Source organism: Myodes glareolus, chromosome 16 (assembly GCF_982192425.1).
Source record: "Myodes glareolus chromosome 16, mMyoGla1.1, whole genome shotgun sequence".
Lineage (NCBI taxonomy): Eukaryota > Metazoa > Chordata > Mammalia > Rodentia > Cricetidae > Myodes > Myodes glareolus.
This window is the reverse complement of record NC_142041.1, coordinates 21962795-21990612: the sequence shown is the minus strand read 5'-3', so window position 1 is coordinate 21990612 and position 27818 is coordinate 21962795. Positions and strand designations below refer to the sequence as shown.

Sequence of the window (27818 nt, the reverse complement as noted above, 5' to 3'; positions counted from 1 at the left end):
TCATGAATGTTCACCATATTTATTTATTTATGTTAACCCCAGGACGGAGAGATCTTTAATCCTGTTTTATAGATGTGGTCTAGTGAGTCAGTGACTGGTCACATTCCTGAGATCACATGGTCACTCAAACCTTAGCCTCTTTTCTCCTCTTGTATCTTTTCCCTCTGTGCTCCCAAGGTCCCTTTTGTGTGGGCCTGGCTTCATTTAAGTCGTGTTTGAAGATTTTCTTCTTCCCTGGAGATTTTTGGCTTTGGTAAAGACAAGTTGTAGGTTTTTCATTTTGCCTATTATTTGTCTGTAAGTGTGGGTCAGTGCAGGGGCCAGAGAAACCAGACTTGGTTTAAAACTAGAAACACACACCACCACTGCCAACAACAACAAAACTACTACCACCACCAAAACTATATAAGGTTTTAACTCATTTAGGAGAAAGTTATCCCAGAAAATCAAGGCATTACAGTTGTCAGAAGTGGGGTTATCTTCGACATTTGGCTTGACACCTGGGAAATAAGCACTGGGAATTTTATTGGGGAAAACGTTGGAAGTTGTTCATCTGAGGAAGGGAGGATTTCAACTCTTTCAAGGCAGACTCTATGTGTGTTCTCTGAAATGGAAGAGAGGAGTGATTGGGAAGAAGCAGATTTGTCCTGCGCAAAAAGTACATACAATTTAAGGAGGGGGGGTAGAAAGAAAAAAAGAAAAAAAAAAGAAACCCAGAGCTTTGATTTCACCCAAATTTTTCTCTGTTGGCCGAGTCCAGGATATGTCTTCATCTTAAAATAAGTCCAGTCCTGGGAGAACTTCTCAAAGTTTAAACATATAAAAAGTCCCCAAATTATCCCTATTTGTTTGGGAAGCTGCCAAGGGGGACCTCATCTTTCCTATTGCTACCACATGCAACTCCTTGTATGTTTCTCTTCACAGAGTTGAATGGTGGCAGAAACTCTTTCGTGGGGTGTACAGCCCCACACTATCCTGTTGGCACCACGACATTCTGGGGCAGAAAGCCAAAGTCCTGTGCCTTTCCTTGCACAGGTTTTCATCTTTACTCTCTGCTTGCTCTCTCCTTCCTCAGCTTCTGCCTGGAGTGGAAGTTCTTTTCTGAGCAGGCTGTGTGTGTGTGTTGTGCTTCCGTGGGGAAGGGATTTTGTTTTTGTTTTCCATCTGAGCAAGCTGGTTTTAGAGCTTTCAAGAAACACCCAGGCAAACAAATGAAATGTTCCACCGCCCTAAAGAATATGCTTGGAAAGTTTGTAAGACCCAGCGTAGCTGAAGAATGCTGACCGGGCCGAAGCCAGCCCCTTGGTGCGCAGGAAGATTTGTAGCGAGACCACGGGGTATGGGTGCAGTATGCTTAGGGATTCGTTTGTCATCTAAATTTGGGAAATGGTTGCTCTGATTTATGGGCTTTAGATAACATTGTTATAGGAAAACAGCAATGGAGAAAGGAAGAAGGGTGTGGTTGCACACTCCTTTAATCCCAGCACTTAGGAGGCAGAGATAGGCACATTTCTGTGAGTTCAAGACCAGCCTGATCTTCAAAGCGAGTTCCAGGGTAGCCAGAGCTGTCACATAGAGAAACCCTGTCTCAAAAATCAAGCAAAACAACAACAAAAACACCAACAAAACAAAACAGAAGGAAGTGCTAGAAGGAGTCAAGAGAAGGGGAAAACAACAAAGAGAAAAAAACAGGGAGGAAGGGCATTCACTTTAGACCTGGAAATACTTGGATAACAAGTGTCATCCTTGTCCTCCTGTTGGGTGACCTTGGTGATGTCATTTCCCCTCTCTGAGTCTCCCTTGCTTTGCCAGACAGGCAGGAATCACACCATCTCTAAGAGAGTTTTGTGAATACCCAGTGCAGATGGAGCATAGTTCTTTCCTCTCTTCATACTTCCACCCTACGCTGATGGCTATGGGTCCTCTGGGTGCAACTGGGTGGATTTTCCTTTCCCTCCCACTTTTCTCATCAAGTTAGCTCATTCTGTCTTCATTCCTTCCCCATGAAGCCATCTTTTTCAGGGTGAGATGTGAACTGGTTGTATTAAGGTTAAATCTCGAGGGTGCATCAGAGCATTGGAAGTTACACACCGTCGTCACCCAGTAGAGAATCATGTTTCTGTCAACACTGATCCACATGTATGGTGGTGGCTGTGTGCTATACAGCCTAGGTATGGAGTGGGTTCGGTCTTCAAGGTTTCCGTAAGGACGGTCTGTGTGACATTTTACAACAAAAACATTTATAGATGCAAGTTCTTAAAATGGAATGGCCGTCATTAAGTGATGCATGGCTATATTTATACTATATTAACAGTTTACAACATGCATGTGTTTGTTTGCTCTATGGTGTGTGTGTGTGCGCGTGTGTGTGCATGTGGAGGTCAGAGGACAACTTTCAGAAGTCCGTTCTCTTCTTCTGCCATTTGGGTTCCAGGGCTCAAACATGATTCCTTAGTCTTCAAAGGCAGATTCCTTTCCCACTGAGCCATCTCGCCACCTGCAAACTGTGCTTTAATGTCTAAGAAATACTTCCAAACAAATCTTCCTGTTCCACCTCTTAAAATATTCTCTGAAGTGGTTTTTAGTGTCTCTTGTTATTCCATTTTACAAGTGAGGACTTTGAAGCTCTGAAGAGTTGCGGGACTTGGCCAAGGTCACACAGCGGGACATCCTGGGTTAAGCTGGGCTCCACTCTGCCAGCTAATGGTGAAACACTAGCTAATTTAGGCTACTGCTCCTCCCTCTTTCGGCTCTGTCATCTCCCTCGCCACAGCTTCCCTTGGTCTCCGGTACTTCAGGGTCTCCCGCCGGCTCTTTTCTTGAGTTCTCATAAACATACCTTCTGAGCAGCTGCTTGGTGTCAGCCACTTTTTCTCTCCCCAGGTTTAGTTTATTTTCGTTAATCGTCTGCCCCACGAATAGAACGATTGTGAAGGCGCCTCCCTGTTGCCATGGCTACTGATGCCTGCCGTTACAGGAGCCCATTTTGAGGGTTGCCGCCTTGTGCCACGGGGGCTGCTGCTCACCACTGTCCTTGCCGAGGCCATGGTGGGTGTACTCATGGAGTTCCGTGGTGAGACCAAAAATGTAGAGACCCCCCTCTCACAGATTGGTGTCTCCCTTTCGGGCCTCAAAGCAATAGTGCTGCTTCCACCTGCACGCCAGTACCCTCATATTACTGGGAGTCTCTTGCAAAGTCAGGGAGATCTCATCACTGAGGTGTATCTGGGTAGCAGGTAACAAACAGACCTGGGGATTAACCGCTGACTCCATGCAGAGACGGTGAATGGGTTCGATTTCTCATCTCCTAGAGGTGTCCCTAGCTCCTCAGACAAATAAGTGACTTGTTGGTGGCCCTCTTTTGATTTCAGATGCATCCAACAGATCTTCCGGTGACCATAGCTTAGGTCCACACAGGGACCTTTGCCACTGACATACTATGACATAGCATGATTGCTAGCCTATGACTTTGATTTCAAAGGTTGACGATAGTTCAGATGCAATTTGTGGAAATAACACTGAATTACCAACTGTTTATTATAATGAGACAAAGCAAAATGAAGACAATAGCCATTGACTAAAACCATGGAGAGAAAAAGTGCTGGATTTCTGCCGGGTCCTTAACGGCAGGCGGATGCTAACACCAAAAGAGGGGCGGGAGAAACATGATACTCCAATAAAAGATCAGTTTTTAATTGAACCAGATTTGTCAGGAACCCATAGATTGCTCTCCTTTTCCCATTTTGCTGCTGCTTTGGCAGTATTCTCTTGCCTCATTGGCTCTCTCAGTATACTATGAGGCAAGTGCTACTACCACCCCTATTTTATAAATGTAGAAATCCAGGACCAGAAAGAGTAGGCATCATGCTAAAAGTCACAGAGATAATAAGAGAAAGAGCTAGAACTTCAATACAAGCCCTCCAGTGGCAAACATGCCTTCACTTGGTTGTTTAAGCAGCAGAATATGATGGTGTACTTAACCAGAATGAAGCTTCCTCATCTACTTAGATTTTAAAAAAGCGTTTGAACCCTTTAAAAGAGGTCATTGCTTGTCAGCTTCCTCCAGTTGTTATTGTGGAGACATGCTGTTAATAAACATGCACATGCAGTGTTAAAGTTTATCAATTCTGTATAATCAGGATTATAATCTCTGTGTAAATCCCCTTATTTCTATAATCCCCGAAGAATCTCTTACAGAAAGATTGTAGTCTGTTGCTGCACTTCTGAGCATTGTAAATGTCCAGTCTTATGTGTCTGCTCGTAGAACACAAAAGCACAGACTCAAGAACATTTCTAGATTTCAGTTTGAATGTCATTTCCTTTACTCAACTTCCCCTTATTTCTTCTGTATCTTTGCTTTCCCTTGACAAACCAGAAACATCTCCAGGTAATATGTTTGCTGATCAGGCTCAAGACTTATGTCAAGAAGGATGATTTAATTCAGACCACACCAACCACCAAAATGGATAATATGGTTGTTTCTTGGTGGAACCGGGCTAGAGGGATAGAAGAAATTATTGGGAGGACACAGGCATGCATAGATTCAATATCCGGGACTTCTACTTTGTGTTGATTACTCTAGAGATCAGTGCCCCATGGTGACTTGTCAATTTTATAGGGAATTAATTTGAATAAAATATATGAACTGTGGTAGACATATAATGTATATATTGATGTGGGATTCTCCTCTGTATGCTGTGAATACCATTGGTTACTAAGAAACTGGCTTGGCCTGATAGGGTGGAACAGAGCTAGGTGGGGAAAACTAAACTGAATGCTGGGAGAAAGGAGGCAGAGTCAGGGAGAAACCATGTAGCCTGCTGGAGACATATGTTGGAGACAATGCTGGAACCTTGCCAGTAGGCCATGAACATCGTGGTAAAATATAAAATACTGGAAATGGGTTAATACTAGATGTAAGAGCTTGCTAGCAATACACTTAAGTGATTTAAGGCCAAGCAGTGATTTAAATGATATAGTTTCTGTGTGATTATTTTGGGAGTCTGGGTGGCTGGGAAAACAAACAAGTGGTTTCTTACTACAGTAAATTTTAATACACATTTTTAAATGTGTATACTTTTGTTAATACATGGTCTTTACATTTTTTTCTAGAATGTCATGGAAAGTGATATGGCCTAGAGAATACTTACTTTGTTCATGAAGAAAATTTGGTAAAGCATAGGCTGCAGATGTAATAAGTAGTCAGAAATTGGGGTATTCAGGAGGTCATGGTGGCACACAGCTACAATTTCAGCACTTTGGAGACTAAAACAGAACTGTCATGAGTTCAAGAGCAGCCTGCATTACATTGTGATTACCTGTCCAGAACTACATAGCAAGGACCCTGCCAAAACTGCACTAAACTGGCAAGTCTTGGTCTCATCCTTCTGAAATGCAAGGTCTTTATTGGAGCTCATTTCTACTAACACAATTTCAAAGGACTTACCCTGGTCACATTGTGTTACTCGAATTGTATGCTTGAGTTCTGGGGCATTCCTGCCTTTAAAGTTGATGCCTGTGATCCTTAATACTGGTTATAATTGTAATAGGATCTCATATTAATTTAAACAATACACTGTGGACATGTCTGTGAGGGATTATCTAGATTGGGTTAATTAAGGTGGAAAGATTCACCTTAAGTATAGGTGGCACCATGCCGGGGGCCATAGTTAAGAAGTGTTAAGCGAGATGAGCAGAGACATTCCTCTTCCTCTGCTTTCTGACTGAATGTGATGTGACCAGCCACCTGCCACCTCAAGTTCCTGCCACCATGGATTCCCCAATGGGACTCTGTGTCCTGGAACTGTGACAAAGCAAAACATAGCAAAACAAACAAAACAAACCAAACCAACCCTTATTGGACTTTTCAGGGTGTTTTGTTATATCTGCAAGAAAAATAGTCAGTACAATGGCTGGAAAAATGATCTTCTTTAGGGTAATTCACACGTTTAGTTTTAGTGAAAATAAGGAGAATTTGAAATCTAGAAATGATTTAAGGCCACAAAATAGAGTATTTAAGAACATAAAATATTCTGTGAGTTCTATGGCTTATGGGGACTATTTTTCAATGTCTAATCTCTTAGGACCAGCGGTAATCATAACACAAACTTTGATGCTCTGCCCGCCAGTTATTTATTCTATAACACAGATCCTTGCAGGGAAAGATGTCTTCTTGAAGCCCTCTGGTTTGCCAGGTCTGATTTGGGTTCAGAGAAGATTCCCTGCACTGTTTTTTATTCTCTGCAAAGATGTTTTTCATGATCACAAAGGAGTGTCTGAAAACATTGGATATGCTTTTGCTTCTGGAGAAACCTCTCATGGGACTTTGAGGAATGAAAAGGAAATGGATACAAGGATGGGAGGGGCAGAGAGGAATGACATCATGATTTTCTTTTTCAGAAAAGTTAAGGGTAGTTTTTTTTCTCGAGTTTGGTAAAGTTCAGTAACTTTTCAGAAGAATAATTTACTTGAGATGGATGGGTGGATAGATTCCTTTTGGGACAGATTGGTAATTTGTCATCCTCAAATCTTAATTTATGATTTTCTTTTTTTTTCAAGAGAGGTTTGGGACACAAGTCCTTTGGAGGAGCTTCGGAGATCTCAGAACGTAGATTCTCTGATATTTGAGAGGATAATATTATACAGGAATCCACTGACTAAACTGTCATTGTTTCACAAATATTTATCGTGCCAAAATGTTTCAGGCATAACTCTAGGAACTGGTATAAGGTGGGGAAGGAGCTGTATATATGATCCCTACTACCTCTGACCTTATACTCTGTGAAGAACAGCTTACGGGTACATAGATATAGAGAGTGGATTTTTGTTGAGGATTCTGAGGGAAAATAGTCAGGAGAGGGAAGGGAAAGACCAGATGTTCTGTTTTGTATTTTTGGTGTTAGTGTGTTCACCCCTCAGCAAGACCAAGTTCTCATGTGCTAGCTATGTTTCCAGAAACATGTTTAGACAAAGCCCCGACTTCCTGTTTTTATTCTTGCCTCCGTTCTAGGCCTTTATGCACTCATTCAGTCAGAACACATTTCTCCAGCACTGAATCACTTTCAGACCTGTATCCGGCACAGGTATCACAGAATGGATGATGGGTGTGGTTCCTAGCTTCATGGCTACTGTCGGTTGGTGGGCTATGGAGATTAATTGCCAGCCAGTTAAAAGGCAGTGTTTGGGGGCTCTGTGAGGGACAGTACTCTGTGGTGGAAAGTGAACAACATTGGGGATGGTCTTTAGAAAATTTGAGATGAAGGGAAAGCAGGAGACTGACAAGCAGTCCAGACCATGAGGCACAAATGGTGTTAGATAAAGAAGATGTTAATGTTGTACAGAAAAAAGTTAAACACAATAGAGTGAAGATGTGAATGGAGAGACACAGAGGAACCGAGCGTAGGCGTGGGAGGCAGAGACAACTGGTGCAGGACTTCGAAGGTCGTGTTAATTAACTAGCAATTATTTAGCAGCTGGTACCTAGGCATTTTCTCCTGGTTTGACCTTCATGTCCTTTCTGGGTTTTCTTTTCTTTTTCTTCTGAGAATGTCACTTGATTGATTATACTTCAATCTGTAGAATTCATCTCTACCATCCATTTAGTTTTCTGGGACTTTTGAATGGGCCTGGCCAACTCTGTTGAAAAACAGTTGGGTGATAAGGACCTGTAAACAAAAATTATCTGTAGGCTAAGAACGTGGTCTAGACTCCTTATGTGAGGTTAATGTACAGAGCTTCAGAAAAGGTGAAGAGCTGTGGGCCATTGTCTTGAAGAAAAACACTTTATGAAGTCAGAACTTCCAAAGACAGCTGTCCAGGAATGCATACATTCATTCTTGCCTTCTGAAGATCGAGTTTCTGAGACACCAATGCAGCTCAAAGGATAAGAACTCAAGGACTATGTTCCCTTTCACAGAGTTGTAGCCAAAGCTTTGCTTAGGGCCACAGCCCTTATCAGAATGACTGGAGCTAAATGTTCTAATAGTAAAATATTCATTATTTGAGGAAGGGAAAAAGGAAAATGTATTTTATATTGGGACACTAGCAGCAAGTTTGGGGTAGCACCAAAAAAATCCTATTAATATTTCCAAAGCAAAATGTTTCATTATCAGTTATCTAGATAATCAGAGATATAACATTTCTAGTGAGTTAAGTTCAGGCTTTACTCCCAGATCAGACAAGTTCACAGCAGGTTTGGCTGCCTGACGTCATATAAAAAAGCCTGAATTCCAGAGTTTTGGGATTTCAGAACTGCACATAAAAGGCAGTGGGCCTGTAGCATATCAATTCGTTAGGCCTAAGGGAGGATGTTATTCATCAGAGGGATTGAAGAATTCTAGAAATATCTTAACCAAGGTTTTAGTCGGAAACCTACTAAATCAGACTGTGGGGGTCTTACAGACCAGGAAAAGACACATTTAACAAGCTTCTTAGCTGATTTCGATTCAAATTAAAATTTAAGAACCTGTGCTCCAGAAGAAATTTCCCAAGGAGATTATGAAATTCCCATTTCTGTAATTTAAGAATATGTTGATTTTTTTAGACTTCTGTGAATAGATAAATATACAAACTGTGCGTCAAACAGGCTCCCACTGGAGCCAGGATGGAAAGTGTCTATTTACTTTTCAATTATTGTAACAAAGCATCATGACTGATGCAACTTATAGAAGAGTTTACTGGGACTTACAGTTTCCAAGGCTGAGTCCATGACCGTGATGGACAGGTCCATGACTGTGATGGCAGAGAGTATGGCGGCTGGCAGGCAGGCATGGTACTTGAGCAATGCTGAGAACTTACATCTGGAGACAACAACCATGAGGCCAAGAGAGAAGCAACTGGGAGTGGCGTGGACTTTTGAAACCTCAGGGCTCATCCCCTAGTGATGCACTTCCTCTGAAAATGCCATATCTCCTAATTCTTCCCAAGTAGTTCCACTAACTGGGGACCAGGCATTTAAATACATGAGTATACGGGGGCCATTCTCTTTCAAACTACCATAGAGGGCTTTGGGGTTTCCCTGTCTTTTGAAATGAAATGTCTGCCTGCCTGTAAGACCTTCAGTGATAGTGTTGTGTATGCTTGAACTTGAACGCTATGGACTCCACCTCAGGTTCACCCAGCACGAGTGGTTGAATCTTGCTTCCAAAGAACTATTTCCACAAAGAGCAAGCAACTGCCTATGCTACTGCCAGACCTTAAAAAGCCCAATATTTTACTAGTACTTTGAGAGTGTTGTATCTATTCATACAGTGTCATGCTAAAACTTTTAATTTGACTGGGTTTAGCTCACCACCAATACTACTTCAGAACTCCATTCAGAGACCTGCGGGTGTTAAATTAGCTTTATCTTTTGACTGTTTGGGGAAAAGGGAACTTAAGCACAGAGACAGAAGATCTCAAAAAATTGAGATGTGTTTTAGAATGCCGTAAGATGTGAAACTGGTCATGTCTATAAACAAGGTATTGGCTAGGAGTGGGGTGACTAGACAAAGGTTTTAAGGTCCAAACAACCGGACTTAATTCTTTGTTATTCTAGATATTTACTTCTAGATATTAGCTCTGCCCTTATCTTATTTAACTTAGGCATGTTTACTAATCTTCTGTGAGCCAGTTTTCCCACACACGATAACGGAACTAATATCTACTTCCAGGGTGCTGCCCTGTGGGCTCTTTTCCTGCTGTCTGTGGGGTCACTTCGAATAATAAACATCGTTTTCTTCACTTTCTGCTTCACAGTGCTGGGATATTCTGCATTTCTGTGATGTTGCTCTGTCTCATGATACTACACCCATGGCAAGTCTCTCACACAGGACTGTGCACGCCAGTAAAATATGAATCTCATCATTTTCTTTTATTTTTTTTCTGTCTAGTATGTGGTAAGTGTTCAACAATGTCTTCTTGAGAAGAAAAAAGGTATGGTAAACTGTAGACTATGTAAGACAGTAGGCATTGAGGTGTGCTGGTAACAACCAAACCACTGATCATCAATCAAAATGCCAAAGTGCATCATTTCTATTAAGATTTTAGTTATCTAATGGGCTTATAGCATATATTTTCAAATCATAATAAAATATATAATGCCCCCTTTAAATTGCCTATTTCATACAGCTAATTGATTCTCTTAGAATGATGCTTCTTTTTCAAAAATATTTTGTATATATACAATATATATAAATAATATATCTATATACTATTTATAATATACAAACAATATATATAGTATATAATATATATTGTATATATAAAAAATATTTTTGAAAAAGAAGCACCATATATACATACATATATACACACATACATGTATTCCCAGAATGCACGTTTGGTGCAAGCCTGGTGCCTAATGAGGTCATGAGAGGATGTCAGATTCCTTGGAACTGGAGCTATGCTGTGGCTCAAACCTGAGCTTTCTGTAAGAACAGTAAAGTTTTCAACTACTGAGACATCTCTCCAGTACCCTCAGAGTACTTCTTTGCTCTAAATCTCTAACTTAGGCTGGAGAAATGACTCAGTGGTTAATAGTAATGAATGAGTTCAAATCCCAGCAATCACATGGCATCTCACAACTATTTATAATGAGATCTGATACTCTCTTCTGGTGTGCAGGCAAACATGCAGACAGAACACAGTATACATAACAAATAACTAAATCTTAAAAAAAGAAAAACAAATTGACCAACTCTGTTCTGAAAGTCAAATTTGACCCACAACCTATAAATAAAATTGTATTAATGTATAGTTACACTCAGTGCCTGCTTTTGTATATCAGTGCAGAATTATATAGTTGTGACAAAAATCCCACAGAGACAAAAATGTTAAATGTTTACTGTTGGGCCCTTTGTAGGAAACCTTTTTTTCCCATTTTTTTTTTTTGGTTCCTTCTCCTATTTCTCCTTTGACAATGCTTTAAAATAGAAAAATCAAGTTTTAGTTTGTGAGTCATAAAAGAATAAACTAAAAGTTAGATTGACTATTGGAGCATAGGTTGGTAAGCCCCAGCCTTGGCCATCAACAGAATAATACACCAAGTCTTGATTTGCAGCATTTGTTAATTTCTATGATGTCAATACTAGCACCATAGTTGACTTCAAACTACCAACGTAATATTGTGTAACTTAGCATTACAAAAGAAGCATGATAACACACTTTTCTGTACTATCTTTGCCTTACAGAACAATAGATGCCAAACACCATGGGAGCACAAACCATAGTAAAATGTAATAAGATAATAAAGAGGTAATGTGTTTTAACAGTTTGCTACTTGATGTGGGATTCCCCTCTGTATGCTGTGAATATGTTTTACTGCCATTGGTTAAAAAAAGAAGCTGCTTCAACCTATAGCAGGGCAGAATATAGCCAGACTGGAATATATATATATATATATATATATATATATATATATACACACACACACACACACACACACACACACACACACACACACACACACACATATACATACATACATATGGAGAGGGTAGGTAGAGTAAAAAAGAAGCCATGTAGCTGCCTCAGGAAACAGATGCTGGACAGAACCTTACTGGTAAACCACAACCTTGTGGCGATACATAGATTAATAGAAATGGGTTAATTTAAGATATAAGGGCTAGCTAGAAATATGCATAAGCTAATAGGCCAAGCTGTTTTGCAATTAATATAGTTTCTGTGCAATTATTTCGGGACTGGGTGGGTGGGAACAAACAGCCTCTGTCAACAGCTACTTTTGTGTTTAAGGTAACTCTTTCTAATAGGATGTATATGGAACTGAAATTTTAATAATAGCTACTATTAACTACTGACTTGCAAAATTCCCAGAAGTGTATTAATGCTCTTAAAAGGTAATAAAAGCAAGTCTAGTACATTCCTGGCTGTTTGAATCATCTTCATCAGGGGTCTGGGTCATCCTGAGTTCTGCCAGGGAGCATTGGATCCTCTGGTTTTTCATCTCAGTTTTTGCTTCCATAGCTTCATCGAGTTGATGTTCCATTGATGCTAAGGCAGAATCTGGCTTGTGCTGCAATTTCCTGCCAAGGTTTGGACTGGATTATCAGAGGTGAAGGTGAGGATAGAACCCAGGGAAGGAGCCACAAAGAGGGTAAAACTACTAAAAAAAAAAAAAGGGCTCTTTCCCACAGGACATGCTGGTCCTATCTTCTCAAGCCATTGTCCTGATGATCTTGTTCTCATGCTTGGACCAAGTGCTGGGAGTAGAGACGTATGGAGAAGGAATGCATTATGTTGATTTGTTCAACCTCATTTATTGCTGGCTATCCATCAGTAACTGGACATTTGGCTTCTGTACTTAGGAGTCTTATCCTCATCGCTAATGGCAACGTAGTAGTGCCCTGTTATTTCAATATTACACTTCCAGGGGAGAGCAGGGAAGAATCAGAGCCGGCTGATGTAGTCATTATCCTGAGCCGACAACAGGGCAGAGCCACCATCATGCCAAGCCTCTCACGCCGAGCTTGTTAATGGGTGTCATTTTGTTAGTCTTGCAGTCAGGAATCTTTAGGTCATTCACACTGTGAGAGGTGAGGAGGAAAAGCTAATTGAACAAGGTTGTCACCTTCCTGAAAGCCTAGTCAAAGACTTGCTGTGAGCTGAAGGATTGCAAATAAAAGGGAGGGGCTTTTGCTAAAGCCTTTTTCTTCTCTCTCCATTTCTTTCCTTTTCCTCATTCAATAGGGACTTCTAGAAATATCTAAGGGATGGAGAAAGAAAGATAAAGAGAGAAAAGCTACATTTCCTCTCTCTTTCCTCTTTGAAAATGCACATGAAGGATGTGGGGCTTGTGTGGAGTGGATGTGGAGTTTTGCAGCTCAGTGACATTACCAAGGGGAATCCAGGGCCAGAGGTGTGCAGGTGGGGCTGTCAATCAGAGGCAACATCAAGGGCTCTTACAAAAACAAAGGGAAGAAAATGGATGTTTAATCAATAAAGTTGCTCTCTGCTTAACCTTTTGTGTTTTAAGCAACATTCTCCGGAACCCAGCAACAGAGTCCGATCTTTAGCACATAAAAGATACTTAGAAAGGCGAAGCCTTGGAGAGCATCTGGAAAGTGAAGATGGGACAGAGGGTCAAGAAATGGAAAGGAAGAGCCTTGGACGAGAAGGAGGTCAAACGCATGTTGAATGGCTGGAGGCTTTCTGAGGGCTGCTTGAGAGACAGATGAGAGAGCCAGGAGTCAAGCCTGCATGGGTGTGGGGGTCCCCAGTGAGTCTCAGTTGTCTGCAGTCTGCCTTTGCTTACTTGTAGAGGTAGCCAGAGCATCCCCAGCTTCAGTTAAAAAAGAGAGTGAAAAATGCGGCCACAGTTGTCTCTCCTCATTGAGACCTCTGTTCTCACAGTACCCATTCCTCTCCCTGTGGCCACTCTGAGCTAAGATGCATAGTTCGGAAAGCCAGGGGGGCAGCCATCAGTGATGTTAGAGAAAACATCCAGGCATAGCCCTTGGCCTCGCGGCAACACACAAGGTAGGCTTCTCCTAATCCTCTTGGTGTTGTTAGCCTTCCCCACACTCGGGTCCATCCTCCCTTCCCAATTGGAGACAAATTTTGAAAATGTAAAAATTGTAGAAAATCGGAAAGAAAAAACAACTTGACTGCCCCCCACTACATTCTTACTTCCTCCCTCTTCCTGTCTTTCCCAGTTTTGCTTTCTTTATTTCTTGTCATATGTCAGAAACTGTTTCAACAGCTATAAAAGTATTAGTGACCTGTAACCTCAATTTGGAAGGAAGACACGTAGGAAAATGACAGTATAATTTTGTTCCAGTAGATGCATACATATTACATTTATTTTTATAATAATTTGATTATTTTGTTTAAGAAACATACACAAGCAGGACAAAATTCAAACCAAATTTCAAACCATTTCATAACCCAATGCAAAGTGACATCCATATAGGTCTCTCTCTTTCCTCTGTTCCTTCACGGTTCAATTTCTGATCCCAGAACCAACCTTTGATAAAAATTTCTTATTTCCCTTGTCTTTCTGACTCCCTACATGCATGTGCATAGATTTATAAGCATGTTCACATTAAATACACATTTACATAATGCATAAGAGCGTGCCATAGTTCTCATTTTGCAGGTTTATATTTTACTCTGTAGAGTAGGAGCACATTTGTGAGGGCGTAAGAACTGCCTACCTTTCATTGGCTGCCTTGTAGCATAGGATTTATTTGTGCATATATTAAAGCCTGTAAATTTAAAAGCCACATGTTTTTAAGTATATGCTTGACTGTGTAAACTTTCTGGTGCAAATTATTGAGTTATGTAATCACACCAGTGACTTCCCAAGCCATCATCAGCCCGGCCCCTTGGGCGGTCCTTTCTTTGCACTCACTGCAGTTTTCTTAAAACTTGATCTGTGTTACTTTGTACCCCTTAGTTTTGTTGCTTCTAAATAATGCTTAGCATATGATAATCTGCCCTGTACACATTTTCCTCACCTGCTCCTTCAGTGACTGACAGCTAGATTGCTTCTGACGGTTGCTATTACAAACAGCTCAATGAACTATTCTTGAGTATGTTTCCGTACTGATTTGTGAGGCAGATAGAAAGCCAGGAATGGAATTTCTGGGCACGGATTATATATGCCCATCCAATCAAAGTACCGCCACATTGTACACCAGAGTGGCCGTGTTTGCGCATGTTTTCAGATGCATTGGAGATGTCTTGGATCACCACGTCTGTTCCACCACTGTGTTCAAGCCCGCTTTCTAGGAGGTTTGCTTAATCTGATTAACATGCAGATATGTTTTCTTGCTAGTTTAACTTGCATGTTTGTAAGTATAAATTTGTTTGGGCAATTATTTTTATAAACTTCCATGTTTGCTGCACTTCTGTTGCTGCTAACTCCTATCTCGGTCTCATTTTCTTAGATTGCCCATTCTTTCATTATTGATCTTGGAAATCTTAAATAGCTGACCTATATATTTTAGATAATTTCTCATTAACTTTAGATAATAAAATATTTTCTGCTGACTGTGATCTGTCTGGTACATTTTCAAAGATACCTACTTTTTTTTGTAATAAAGTATTTTTTTCCTGTCTTATGAATCAAACTCTCAAAATTTGTTTTAAATTCTTTCTCCACCTTTGGTGTTCTATATTTCCAAGTACTAAGTTCCAACTTTCCTTATCACATCTAATTCATTTGTAACCACTATTTTGTATTGTATGTAGTCAGTACCCATTTTATGTATTTCTTTAAATATTAGAATAGTTACTTCTTTTGCTTTATTAGTCTATTGTTACTGACATAACAAGATACTGTATGTGAAGCAATGTACGAACAGCATTGGTTTATTACCAACTGTTGTGACTTGGGAGTTCTGAATCCAGGTGCCACCAGATCCTGGTGAGGATCTGGTCTCTGTTTCCAAGATGGCACTTTGAATGCTGTGTCCTCTAGATGTGATCGAACTGATGTCCTCAAATAGCAAAGAACATCGGGGCGAGGACAGCCAGGGCACATGGGTACTGCCCTCCAACTTTTTTTATAAAATAACTAAATCCTTTGTTAGGGATTTACTCTCATGATTTAAACAATTTCTAAAGTCCCAAATAGTGCTGCATCCTGTGAGTTTTAACTGACAATGCAGGTATTATGTAGGGATATACATTCGCACCATAAGTAGATATAATCTCTACTTTTCTTCTTTTTGATCAAAGATCAAAATCTGATCAAAGACCTTATGATCAATTTAAGAGTCGATCTAATTACTCTAGTTACTGCAATGGCTTTGCAGCAAAGCCTAGAACACAATTCTCTACTCTTTGCTCAAGCTGTCAAAACTGTCTTCAGTATTTGTATGCACTTTTTTATTCCCGATGAATTTCAGAAATTGACCTCTTTAGAGACCCAACTAAAAGATGTTTGGGGATTAAATTTTGAAGTTACTTTTATAGGAAACTGGTATTTTATGCTATACAGCAATATTATCCAAGATCATAGACATTTCTTTACATTTACGTTGATCTCACTGTATGTCCCTGAAAACACAACCCATGTGTACAACTGAACCAGTTCTATTGCAAAGAATATTATCTTTTACTACCATTTCTGTTTGGTAACTTGGAAAGATGAGTGCAATTTTAGCATGCTTTTCTTCTATTAGAAACTTCATTGAACCCTTATTATTCCAATAGCTTGATGGCAGTGGTATTTTTTTCCCCTTCTTATTTAAAATAGTCTTTTCCCTTCATATCATATATCTTGATTATTGTTTCTCCTCCTTCTACTCCTTCCAGCTCCTACTCACCTCCTTCCCATCTGGATCCACCCCCTTTCTGTCTCTCATTAAGATAACAACGGACAGAAATTTAGGTCAATGGTAGAGTGCCTGTCTAGTAAGCATAAGATCCTGGATTGAGTCCTTAACAGTGTTTAAAAAAGACAACAACAAAATAAAACCAAAAAAAACTTATTTAAAAAAAACCAACAGTCTTCTAAAGAATTAAAATATTATATAGTAAGATAAAACAAAAACTAGCACATTGGAATTGGACAAAACAGAAGGAAAATGTTCCAAGAGCAAGCACAGGAGCAGAGACTCACTCATCCACACAGTAAGGAATCCCATATAAACATGAAACTGGGCAAGGCTATGAATCTTGTCTTGCTAAATCTTGTCCTGTTGCTTTCTCTTGCAGGCCTACTCGTTTGTGGCAGTAGATGGAGGGGGAATCGATCTGGGGGAGAGGGGAGGTGGGAGTGAACTGGGAGGAGTGAAGCAAGGGGAAACTGTGGTTGAGATGTATTGTATGAGGGAAGAATCTATTTTCAATAAAACAAGCAATCTAATAAATAAGCAAACAAACAAGAGCACTAAACTGGAAGCCATAATATATACCCAAAGGACCCAGAGGGTAAAAAGAGAGAGGGAAAAATTGTAAATAAAATAAAAATAAAGAATAAGATAAAATAAAAACAAATAAAAACAAGAGTCCTGACATGACATGGGAGACAAGGAACTCCAAATATGTTGTTGACTTCATTGTGTGTTGGCCATCTACTACTGCACATGCAGCTTTTTCTTAAGAGTAGTCTATTTCTCTGAGATTCTCTTGGGGAAAATCAAAATTTCATTTACAAGTGGTTGTTGTTAAGTCCAGATCCGTGAAGTTCTCCCAAAACCAACAAGGAGACCGAGTCCCATATGTAAAAGCAAAGAGCCTTTATTTTATACAAGTTTGCAAACTCGGTCTTTCCTTATGTTCAATATATTGGAATAATCAAAGAGCCCCGAGCTCAGAGTTGGGTTTTTATAGTAGTAAAGGTGGGGGTGAGGGATTTCTAAGGTTCAGGACCCCTGATTGGCTGACATTTGTCTAGGGCTGTCCTGGTGAGTGTGCTAGAAGGTGATTCTATTTACAACAGTTGGAAGGTTGGAACTTTAGGCATTTCCTTTGGATAGTCTGTTCTTGGGTGGTGCTAGGTAATCTCAGTTTGTGGTTCTTCCTGCAACCAGGTATTGCCTCAGGGTAAACTACTAAGACTCAGGCCTCCATTAAATTTATCACAGCTGAGTCCTACTCTGACAAGTGATAAAGGCTGGAAGTTAAGAACTTCCTTTGGGTGGTCTGTTTCTATTAAGTGAGTCATGGTTGGCTGAGTCCTAGAGTTGTTAATTGGAGATTGCCTCTAGGTTAGGGATGGGGTCATTTGTCCCTGTTTTTCTTAATGCTCTAGGACCCCGGCTGGTGTAGGGTCCTGAATAGGCCCTGCGTATGTTGCCTTACTCTGTGAGTTCATATGTATGTGGATCATGCTGATTTCCTGAGTTTTGATGGGAGGGATTTGATGAAGACATCCCAGTTAGGTAGGGCTGAGTGCTCCAAGGCCTTTTACATAAAGTTTGTCTGTGGGTCTCTCTATACTTGTTTCTGTCTGCTAAAGCCAGAACTGCTCTTAGTGGATGAGCAACGAACTGATCCAGAAGCATGGCAGAATGTCATCAGGAGTCATTTTATTGCTACATTAATTAAAAAAAAATTTATGACAGTAGTATTGGTTTTTACCCTATATCCCTGAACTATCTAGTCTTGGGTTCTTGGTCACTCAAGCAGTGTCAGGTTTGAATTCCATTTCATGGAATGGGCCATAAGTCAAATCAGATATTGGTTGGTCACTCCCAAAAGCTCTGAGACATCATTGACCTAGCATATCTTGCTAGCAGGACAGCATTGTAGATCAAAGTATTTGTGCCTGCGTTAGTATTTTCCTTTCTCTGTTGGTAGTGCAGAGTGCCCCGCGCTACCGTCTCGCCTGCAAGAACGACGCAGGGACACATAGGACACTTCTGCAGAAAAGCTTTAATGCCCCTTGGGAGAGCGAGCATCAGCCAACATGGCGGAGACCCAGATATGATGGAACCCATCCTTATATAGGAAACAGACCCTGCTTCGGACATGTCACTCTTGGATTGGTCCGCTGCTCCCAGTCCCAGGTGATGCCTCGGAAGTAGGCGGGGACACAGTGGAAAAATACCAACACGTGTGCGTTCACCTGGCGGTGAGGCCGGATGTCAGCGCCATCTTGATGATGGAGAATGTGGCTGCGGCCTTCTACAGCAGAGACCTTCCTGAACCAAAGATGCTAGCATGCAGGGCCTTCTTGTCCATTTGTAAAGAGCAAGCTATAGCCATGGCAACAGCCTTTGTTGTTTGGGGGTCCCTATGGAAGCCCTTTTACCAACAACTCAATCATATATAACCCATTTCTAGTATTGGGAAGTTCATTTGGTGATGAACAAAGTCTATTTGAGCTCTGCATCCCCCATTATTTGGTGGTTTCATTTACATTGCCTTCATCTAGGTACACATCATAGGAAAGAAGCTTCTACTGTATTGTTTCCATGTACCCCTCAAATGGAACTTAATTGTAGCTGTCTTTTTTCTTAGTCCTTTCCTCATTCCCTTCTTTCTCCCATCTCCCCTTGGTCCTCCCACTCCAGACCCTCCCAATACATCCATAACCATCTACTCTATTTCTTTTTACTAGGGAGATCTATCTGTCATTCCCCCCGATCCAGGCCTTACTTTATGCTTAACTTCTTTGGTTCTATAGATTGTAGCTTGGTTGTCATTGATCTAACAGCTAATATCTACCTTTAAATGAATACATATTATGTCTTTTCTAGGCCTGGATTACCTCTCTCAGTATGATTTTTCTAGTTCCACCCTTATACATGAAAATTTCATGATTTCATTTTTTTCCAATGGTTCCATTGTGTAACTGTACCACATTTTCTTTATCCATTCATCTGTTGACAGACATATATGTTGCTCTAATTTTTACTACTATGAATAGAGCAGTGATGAATATGGTTGAATAAGTGTCTCTTTGCCAGGGTGAAGAATCCTTTGTGTAAATGCCCAAGAGTGGTATAGTTGCATTTTGAGGTAGATCCATTCCTATTTTCCTGGGGAACCACCACACTGATTTTAATAATGGCTGTGCAATTATGCACTACCACCAACAATAAATTAGTGTTCCTTTACTCTACATCCTCACCAGCATGAGCTGTCCTATGTCTTACTGATCTTAGCCATTCTGATGGGTATAAGATTAACTCTCAAAGTAGTTTTGATTTGAAAATTTCTGATGACAAAGGATGTTGAACATTTCTTTGTTTCTTAGCTATTTGAATTTCTTCTTTTCAGATCTATACCCCATTTTAAATTGTGTTGTTTTCTTGATGTCCAGTTTTTTTGAGCTCTTTATGTATTTTGGATATTAGCTCTCTATTGAACGTGTAGTTTGTAAAAATCTTTTCCCATTCTGTAGATTGCTGCTTTGACTGAATCATGGTGATTTCCTTCCCAGAAGCTTTTCATTTTCATGAAGTTTCATTTATTAATTACTGATCTTTTAATGCCTGTGTTATTGGTGTTCTGTTCAGAAAGTCTTTCCTGTGCAAATGAGCTCAAGACTGTTCTCCACTTTCCTGGCTATCAGGTTCAGTGTATCTGGTTTTATGTTGGACTCTTTGACCCCTTTGGATTTGAGTTTTGTGCATGATGGTAAGTGTGGATCTATTTGGATTCTTCTACATGCAGTATTTCAGTTTGATCAATATCATTTATTGAAGATGCTGTGTTTTTTCTAGCATGTGTTTCTTGCTTCTTTATCAAAAACCAGGTGGTCATTTGTGTGTGGGTTTATAACTGTATCTTCAATTTGATTCTATTGGTCAATGTGTCTGGTTTATTTTATTTTTGGTTGATACCTTTCTGTTTTTATTACCATAGCTCTGTAGTACAACTTGAAATCTGAGACAGTGATGTCTCCTATAATTCTTTTATTTTTCAGGATTGTTTTAACTATCCTGAATATATTGTATTTCCACGTGAAGCTGAAAATTGTCTTTTCAAAAGGTGCGAGAAATAATGTTGTAATTTTGATGAATTATGTTGAATCTGTAAATTGCTTTTGGTATGGTGGCCCTATTTTACTATATTAACCCTTCCGATTTACGTGCATGAGAGATCTTTCCATCTTTTGATATCTTCTTTAATTCTTTTATCAATGTCTTGCAGTTTTTCTCATGTAAGTTTTCACTTGTTTGGTTAGAGGTACCCCAAGATATTGTTTATTATTTGTGGCTATGTGAGGAATGTCATTTCCATCATTTGCACATGGGAGAACTTCTGATTTTTGTGAGTTAATTTTGTATTCAACTACTTTGCTGAAATTGTTTTCTGCAAGAGTTCCCCAGTGGAATTTTTATGTATACTATCATATCATATATGAATAAAGACACTTTAACCTTTTCCTATCCAATTTGTAGCCTCTTGCTCTACTTCAGTTGGCTTCTTGCTCTAGCTAACACTTCAAGTGCTATATTGAAAAGGTGTGGAGAGAGTGGATAGACTTGTCTTATTCCTGATTTTGATGAAATTGCTATGAGTTTCTCTCAAAAAAAAGTTGATATTGGCTATGGCCTTGCTGTAAACTGTCTTCATTATGTTGCTGTATGTCACTTGCATGCCTAATCTCTCCAGGACTTTTATCATAGTGTTCAATTTTGTCAAAGGCTTTTTCTGAATCTAATGAGATGATCATGTGTTTTCCAATCTGTCAGTTTGTTTATATGGTAGATTACATTTACTTATTTTCTTTATTTATCGAGCCATCCCTGAATCTCTGAGATGAAGCCTTCCTGATCATGGTGAGTGATCTTTTTGTTGTGTTCCTAGATTCAGTTTGTAATTATTTTATTGAGTGTTTTTATATCTATGTTCATAAGGGAAGTTGGTCTGTAACTCCTTTTTGGGTCTTTATGTGCTTTGGGTATCCGAGCAACTGTGGCTTTATAAAACACATTGGACAATGTTCATTCTGCTTTTGTTTTGTGGGATAATTTGAGGAATATTTGCCTTAACTCTTCTTTGAAAAGATTGGTAAAATTCTGTGGTAGAACCATCTGGGCCTGGAGTGATTTTTTTGGGGGTGGGGTGGGAGACCTTTAAATTACTGTTTCTATTTTACTAAGGATCATGGGTTTGTTTAAATTGCTTGCATAAATGATTTAACTTTGGTAAATGGTATGTATCTAGAAAACTATCCTTCATTTTTTTTTAAATTTCCAATTAGGTGGAATACAGATTTTTAAAGTATGTTCTTATGATTCTCTGGATTTCCTTTGTGTCTGTTGTCATGGCCTTCTTTTCCTTTTTAATTTTGTTAATTTGCATTCTTTCTCTCTGCCTTTTAATTAATTTGGATAAGAGTTTGTCAGTCTTCAGCTGGGGAAGCCTACACGGGACTAAACCAGGCCCTCTGCTGATGGGTGACAGTTGTGTAGCTTGGTCTGTTTGTGGGACTCCTGACAGTAGGACCAGGATCTATCCCTGGCGCATGAACTGGCATTTTGGAGAACATTCCCTGTGGTGGGATGCCTTGCTCAGCTTTGATACAGTGGAGAGGGACTTGTCCTGCCTCAACTTAATGTGCTAGGCTTTGTTGACTTCCTATGGGAGGCCTTACCCTTTCTGAGAAGTGGATGGAGGGTGGGTTAGGGGTGTGGGGGAGCGAGAGGAGAGCACGAAGTTGTGGTGATATGTAAAATGAATTGAAAAAAAGAGTTTGTCAATCTTATTGATTGTCTCAAGGAACCATCAGTTGTTTGGTTCTTTGTCTTTTTGTTGTTGTTGTTTCTATTCTATTGACTCTAGTCCTGAGTTTGACTAGTTCTTGTCAGCCACTGATTTGGGGTGTGATTTCTTCTTTTTGTTTGAGAGTTTTCAGGTGTACTTTTGAGTTACTCTTATGAGATCTCTCCGTTCTCATCATCATTATAACCATTGTTATTGTTATAATAGAGACACTTAATGCTATGAATCTTCTTCTTAGAGCCACCTTCATTATGTCCTGTATTTGGGCACATGCTGCATCCAGTTTTATTTACTCTAGGAAGTCTTTTCAAAATTTATGTCTTGGCTCCCCCTTTTTATTTAGTAGTGACTTATTCGGTTTCCATGAGTTTGTAAGCTTTCTATGATTATTGATATTTCGTTTTAACATCTCTAGGCAGGGAGGGAGAGGTGAAGATCTGCAGTTAGCCTACTTCTTCCATGGCTGGAGTGGACTGTGCATTTATAGGGAACGCCTGCTGAAGTTCGGAGCTGGGAGAAAACAATGAGTGGGTTGGGCAGGGAATTTCAAAGGGAATATGGGAATGATCTGCAGGAGATGAGTGTGGCAGTTGGCCCACTACAGAGCTGGGGATGAGACAGAGGGTCTGGATTTGGAGGACTAGAGAGAGATGAAGATCTACAGGTAGTCTATCTACTTTCCTGGCAGGAGTGGCCTGAAGCTTCCCAAGGAACGCCTGCTGGAGGGAGCGGTACAGCTCGGAGGGAAGATCTGTGTGGGTCACTGGAGATATCTGGCAGCAGGAGAGGAAGGGTGGCCACAGCAGGTGGGGTGCTGCAGAACTAGGGGGTGAGACTAGCAGATTGGATTTGGAGGAGAGAGAGAGAGAGAGAGGTGAAGATCTTTAGCTGGCCCATTTGCTTCCTGGCTGGTGCCTCCCTGGTGTTTACAAGTACGGACTTTCTTTCTTTCACATCTCATATCTTTTGTCTTATTTATTGGTATATTAGTATTATGACAAATAATACTAATTATTATAGGAAAAGCCATTTTGTCTGGATTCTGCTCTTAAAAGCCTTGCTCTATTCAGGACATATATAGAAAGTTTTTAGTAAAGTCTTTTCCGTGTTAATGAAATTCTCTTTAGTTTTTGTGTTATGATAAATTTCTTATCTCTTGCTACATGAAAAACTTCTCTTACTTGCTGATGTATTGCTTTGAACTATTTTATGCATACTGGTATTTTGCTTGCATGTACGTTGTGCGCCGTTTGTGTGCCTGGTGCCTGCAGAGGCCAGAAGAAAGGATCAGATACCTTAGAACTGAAGTTACATGTGGTTGTGAGCCTCCATGTGGTTGCTAGGAATCGATCCTGTAACCTCTGCAAGAACAGTAAGTGCTCTTAAGTTCTGAACCATGGTTCTAGGTCCTTGATCTATTTTTCTCCCTCCCACTCCCCAATCACCCTCTTCTCAACCAGCAATGCATCTTTGAAATAAAACTTGTCTGATCATGATATGACGTATTTTGTTTTATATATTATCATCAGATGATTAGCAACTATTTTTACGTCTAAGCAATAATTCGGTCCACTATTTTGTTGTTTGAAGACTGGGACAGCACTTATAAGTACAGGCTTTTGGAAATGGATTCTCGGAATTTGAATTGTAGCTTGGTCATCTATTTGCTGTATGATCTGAAGTAGTTTTCTGGCTTCATTTTTCTTACCTGTATCATCCAATTAATCTGGATGACACTCAAGCTGTGTCCTATCATGGTAAATGAATGAGAAAAAATATTGAGAACATTTATGATAGTACATGGTATACAGTAAGGTTTATTTAAAGCTAATTATGATTATGGCACCATGTTTACCTTGCTTGACAACTTACAATACCCTAGTCTTAGAGAATGGTCTGGTTTCTCTGACTTAATGGACGTTGTGGAAACAGTGCTCGAGGAATTATGTATTCCCTACAATTTGGTGGGAAGTATCAGCAACATTTCGTGAACCTGGAATTTTATTTTTGAAAAAGTTCTTTTGAACTTGTAATTTTATCTTTTACATGTTTATTGGCATAGTCAAGTGTTCTATTTTGGTTTTTGTTGCTGCTAGAACAAACACCACCACCAAAAGAAACTACGGGTTGTATAAGGTTTATACTTCTCATAGGGAGAAGTCATCATTTAGGGAATTCAGGGAAGGAATTCATTAAGGAACTAGTTCCACAGAAAATAAGCACAACAAAAACCATGGGAGGGGGGCTGGAGAGATGGCTCAGAGGTTAAGAGCACTGATTGCTTTTCCAGAGGTCCTGAATTCAATTCCCAGCAACCACATGGTGGCTCACAACCATCTGTAATGAGATCTGGTGCCCTCTTCTTGCCTGCAGGCATACATGGAGACTGAACATTGTGTACATAATAAATAAATAAATTAAAAAAAAACCATTGAGGGGTACTGCCTGCTACCGGGTTCTCCACTCACTCAGACTTGTGCTCAGTTAGCTTCTTTATGCATCTGGGACTTCCTGCCCAGGGAATAGTTCTTCCCACAGTGATCTGGCCTGCCTACATCAATTAACAATCAAGACTATCCCCCTATACATGTCCACTGACCAACACAATAAGGACAATTTCTCAACTGGGACTTTTTTTCAGGTGACTCTAGGCTCTCTCAGATTGGCAGTTAATATTGGACAGTGTGTTCACTGTTTCTTCAATTTTGTTATTCATGATTAATTTTGCAAAAATATATTCTTTATATCTGTATTTAAAATTGCTTCTGGGGTGGGTAATATTTTATAGCTTTCCCACACATGTTTTTTATTGAGTGTATTTATTTATTCTTTTAATTTTATATTTGGTTACTCATATTCATTTTTATTTGCTCAGTATAGCTAAAGTATCCCCCTCCTTTTTTTTAAAAAAAAAATCAGCTTTTTTTAATCTAAGAAATTTATTTGCATTTAAAGAAACGAGAATACTTTTGAAAATTCCCACAGATTGTGTATAGTTACTCTATCCTATTAAAATATTTTTAAAGCAATAGCTTTTTCTTCTTATGTGTATCATTTGTTTATGTTCTTATTTATTGTCTTTTGGAACATGTGGTTTCGGTTGCTTTGTTTTAACGTCTCAACTGAAAGCTTAGCTGTTTGGACGTGTGTTTCTGCTGTTGATAAAATGAATTTCAAACATTACCTTTAAATATTTCTTTGGTACTGCAAGAAAACGTTGATATATTAAATTTTCATTATCAACTACTTCTAAATACTTTCTAATTTATCTTTTGATCATTTTAGCTAAAAGACTATTTCTACCATGCTGTTTACTTTTCAGATATATGAGCTATTTAAGTAAAGGTTTTATTTTATAATCAAAATACTTTGCATATTTAGAACATTTGCTATATATTTTATATACATGAAATATGAACAGTTTCATGGAACAGAAACCAAAGAGACATAAGGGGGAAGAAAAAATGTTACTATTGTGAAGAACACTGAAAAAATCTGCAAGGCTGATTTTTGGAAATAGTGATATTCTGTGTTTTAAATATTTTATCTCTTAACATTATCAAAACAAGGTTTATTAGGAATCCCCATGGGTTCTGGCATTTAAATTTGTAAGATACTAATGTAGTGTTTTACGCCATGAGCTATTACTCCATAAATAGATTTACGAACCTGTTTTTATTTAGTGTAGCAGATAATGCAAGAGTCCTCTATCTGGACAACTTACTCCTTGAAGGGGGAAAAGGGTTCATACTGCCACAGCTCCACCACTTTTGAGGGAAAAACCTCAAATCTGGACCAGCATTGCCAATCTGTACTTGCATTCTCATGTATTTCCAAGCCATGCCTGGGAGCACTTTGAGAAAAGTGGGAAGAACATTATCCTTTGGCTTCTGTGGTAACACTGTCCTGGCTGCTCAGACGGCATTGACTCCTCTCCCTGTACAAAGCCTTGAGGTGAAAGGTTTCGGCGGTCTTGTGTGGCGGAGGCAGATCTGTCTTAGGCATACCTTTGGAAGCAGGAGAGGTTATGGGAAAGAGTTGCAGAGTTTTGTATATGGTGGGAACCTTTATAGTAAGAGAGGACATTAGAAACTATAGCATCACCACCCAGATCCAGAGAGTAAACAGGTGGGTACCACACTCTCGAGAGTGGTGGTACTCTACTGTGATCACACTCAGGGCTGATTCTGTCATCCGTGGCCTATGGAAGCACTCTGGCATATATCAGTATTTTAAATTGCTTCTGGGGTGGCTAATATTTTATAGCATTTCCACACATGGTTTAGTGAGGGTACTGATTTATCTTAATCATGGGTTGAAGGGCTCTGTGAGAAAGGAGACAAATACCTTAGTCCTCTCATCCTTTGTCCTAAGAGGCTTTTGGAGTTGATCCAAATGAAAAACTTCTTTCTACAGGTTTAGGACATCTTAAGACCATGAAAATGGCCTTCAGAGACATTACATCTGTTTAATTAAAATATATCCCCAACTTTCTTTATAACCCTGTTAGTATAGCCTGAGAAATTCTTACTTTAGTCTGTTATTGATTAGGTTATGGAATTATTTAAAAATTAGGAAATTCCCTTAAAATTCATGACAAGTTTTCAAGGAAGAATGGAAATCTTGTCATAGAGGCTTTCATGATTCACCGGGAAGGGTTCCAGTTTCTTCAAATGTGCTAAGATCCTATCTCAATGCTGGCTTCTGAGCTGGAAGCATCTTGGGTGGGCTGAGAAATTGCATATTTACCACAATCACTTTATAGGCATACACACAGAAAGGTGATCTACTGGGAAGAAACATATTCTTTATATTTCTTACTTTTCATTTGTTATTTAAAACTCCTAGATGTCTAACTACTTTTTAAAAATCAATTGATTAGGACATTTAGTAAAGTATGCAACCTAGTGATGTTACAGCTATAAAACTAAATATAATAGCTTTGTATAAAAAATGAGCAGTTTGATGATATTTAATAGTAAGTTTTTTATTTTTTAATTAAAAGTACTATATACGTATATTAAAGTGTATTTATTTATTTGTTTGTTTGTTTTTACATCTTGACCATAGTTTCCCTTTTCTTATTTCTACCTAGTCACACAAGACCACCGAAACATTTCACCTTAAGTCTCTGTACAGGGAGAGGAGTTACTGTCATCTCAGTGAGTGGTCAGGACAGTGTCACCCCTGAAGCCAAAAAATAACACCTACACTCTTGGTGTTCTTTCTGTTCAGGAAGTTGTCTCCTGTCCCAACGAATTCAAGGCTATTCCCTACTTTCTCTTCAATGTATCTGCTTTTATGTTGATGTCTTTGATCCACATGGAATTGACCTTTTTTCAAGGTAATAGATATGAATCTATGTGCTTTCTTCTACATGAAGACAGTCAGTTAGACCAGCACCATTTGTTGAACATGCTTTCTTTTTTTCACTGTATATTTCTGGCTTCTTTGTCAAATATCAAGTGTCCAAACATGGAAACTGAATAATGCTCAACTGATACATCAAGAAAGAAATAAAGAAATTAAAGATTTCCTAGAATTCAATGAAAATTATTGGAAAACATAACCAAACTTATGAAAAAACATAACCAAACTATGAAAACAGTGTTAAGTGGAAAGTGTAACTGGAGGTTTCTTGTCCTGCCTGGTCCTGCAGCCACTTTAAAAATAACCACTCTGAGGCTTAATAT

At 39.4% G+C, this 27818-nt stretch overlaps 1 long non-coding RNA gene across 2 annotated transcripts; it reads left to right on the top strand.

Moving 5' to 3' along the window:
* Positions 1-2999: 2999 nt before the first annotated feature.
* Positions 3000-27628, top strand: LOC125391156 (uncharacterized). Of its 2 annotated transcripts, none has more exons than XR_007228990.3 (5): positions 3000-3048; positions 9736-9875; positions 11169-11232; positions 11962-12055; positions 27221-27628. It is a non-coding gene; the product is annotated as an uncharacterized LOC125391156 (long non-coding RNA). The 2 variants fall into 2 exon arrangements; XR_007228989.3 differs by lacking the exon at positions 27221-27628 and adding an exon at positions 12971-14989.
* The last annotated feature ends 190 nt before the right edge of the window (positions 27629-27818 follow it).